Source organism: Nanorana parkeri, unplaced genomic scaffold (assembly GCF_000935625.1).
Source record: "Nanorana parkeri isolate BGI_ZX_2015 unplaced genomic scaffold, ASM93562v1 scaffold546, whole genome shotgun sequence".
NCBI lineage: Eukaryota > Metazoa > Chordata > Amphibia > Anura > Dicroglossidae > Nanorana > Nanorana parkeri.
In genome coordinates, this window is record NW_017306814.1 from 408,949 (window position 1) to 411,132 (window position 2,184).

Here is a 2,184-nt window from a genome sequence, read left to right on the forward strand (position 1 = left end):
TTGAAAACTGAACTGGAAACAAGGGTGCAGTGAAGTCAGAACCTCATTTTTATACTTCATCTCAATGACTCAAGCAATTGAATCAGCATGACAGGAAGGCCAGAAACAATTAGTTCAGCAATGGTAGCCTGCACACTTCTTTAAATTGTTTCTTGGAGACCAACTGAGGGTGCAGGGGACTTGTGATCGTTAGCTGAAAATAAAATAAGAGGAGCCCAGCAGAGGACACAGAACTAACCAGATCTTTTTCCATTAAGGACAACCAGCACAGAGAGAAATATAGAGCGTTATCGCTGACCTCCTTCTGAACATGCTAGTTGCCTGGCTCTCTGAGGCCTCAATAATTACCAAGTCACTGACCCGGCACAAGCATACTGCTAGTAAAGTCAAAGCAATGCAGGAACTCATCTGCGTACTGGTATCAGGTCACCAACTCAAATTATGGAAACCTTTGCATGGCCATAATAGTCTACAACAGACCTTTTTCCAAATAAGAATTCAGCAATGACCCCTTACCCAATTCCTCTATACAGGTTTCCTTCAAGGACAATGAAACTGATTGCTTGTTATATTAAGAGCAACATTGTCACCCCAATCTCATTGATCTGTCCTTGTAATGCTGGAAAAGCCCATTCATAAATGACAATAATGCAGGTTCTGCACTGTGGCAGGGCAGTAAGGATCTAAGTGGTTCAACAACAATATTATACACACAATGTCAAAGGTCAAACAAGGCTGTTGGGAAAAAAAAATCTGCTGGAAAGCTTCCGATTTTCAAAAACTAGGTTAGTTCTCATTCTGTGTTTATTTGGCACAGCCTTTGGTACTCTGTAGACTACAGCAAGCTTGCCTTGCCAGCAGAGTCGTCTCTCACTGACACCATTACATTGTCTTTCTACCCATTAACCACAGATAAATGACCTACATAGTGTGGATATAAAAGCTTCCCTTTTCTTTTGCCCCTTTTGTTGCTTCGGCTTCACATTCTCCGCGTGCAGACCCTTTTGTTTCCTAAAGAGCTCTCAGGTTAGCAAGGTTGGGCAGAGAGAGTGTGCGGTCATTGTTTATCAAGGTAGCAAAGCTGGTATACTCAAAGCAACTCCATTTGTGCCCCTTCCCCCACACTGCTGTGCAGCGGTTTTCTCCAAAGCTTTTTTTTTCCCTCCCCCCATCAACCGGCTCGAATAATATCAAAGAAGGATGTACAAAAGCCATAATACTGTATTTGCTTCTATTGTGAATACAAAATATAAAGTGGTGTACACCAGTTCTGATTTGGTTTCCCTAGACACTTTCTACGTTATCTCTAATTACATCACTGCATCTCATGGATCACTTTTATTAAAAGCATCATTACTACTGTTGGCAGCAATTTACAGTTTATCTTACATGATAGCAGTTTTTCAAAAAAAAAAAGAAAAGAAAAACCACAAAAAAAAAAAAAAAAAAACACAAACATTTACAAAGTCATGTCTGTAAACTTCAAGGCTAGTTTAGAGTTGAGGTAATGCTGTTTAGCTTTGCGGCTAACGTAACAAAGTCCATCCTTTAAATTAAAAATAAAAAGGGAAGAAAAAAAAAAAAACAACAAAAAGGTACCTGATTTTAAATTTTATGATTCGACCAGTGCATTATAAAATCATGAGACGATTTAACTGTAGTTTTGTCCTGTAATGACTTCCGCAGTGAGTGTGTTCGAAGGAGAAGGAGAAGGAAAAATAAACCCCCAAAAAAACAACAGAATAGCGTTTCACATTCAACAGCTGCCTTGTATTGCTGTGTCTCCAGATTGAGACTTTCTATGTTGTGGAGATTGTCTGAAATGGTTGTGTGTGGAACCCTCATATACAGTCAAAAGAAAAAAAATATGTAGGAAAAAAAAAAGAAAACAAATCTTGACTTTCACAGGAAAAAGAAAAAAAAAAAAAAAAAAAAAAAAAAAAAAAAGATAAATAACTTCATAATTCCTTAAAGCAGCCTGTCCTTCGTTTTTGCACCATGATTTCAAACAAAATTGCTGCTTTCGTAATACCAACGGTAAAAAAATAATAATAATAAAAATAAAGAGCTGCAGAGCATTATGTCAATTTCCTTAAGGAAAAAAAAAAAAATAATTCTCCAAAACTTTTCTAGAAATTATAAATAATGCACTGCACAATATTTAATTACCAAAATACTTTTTTT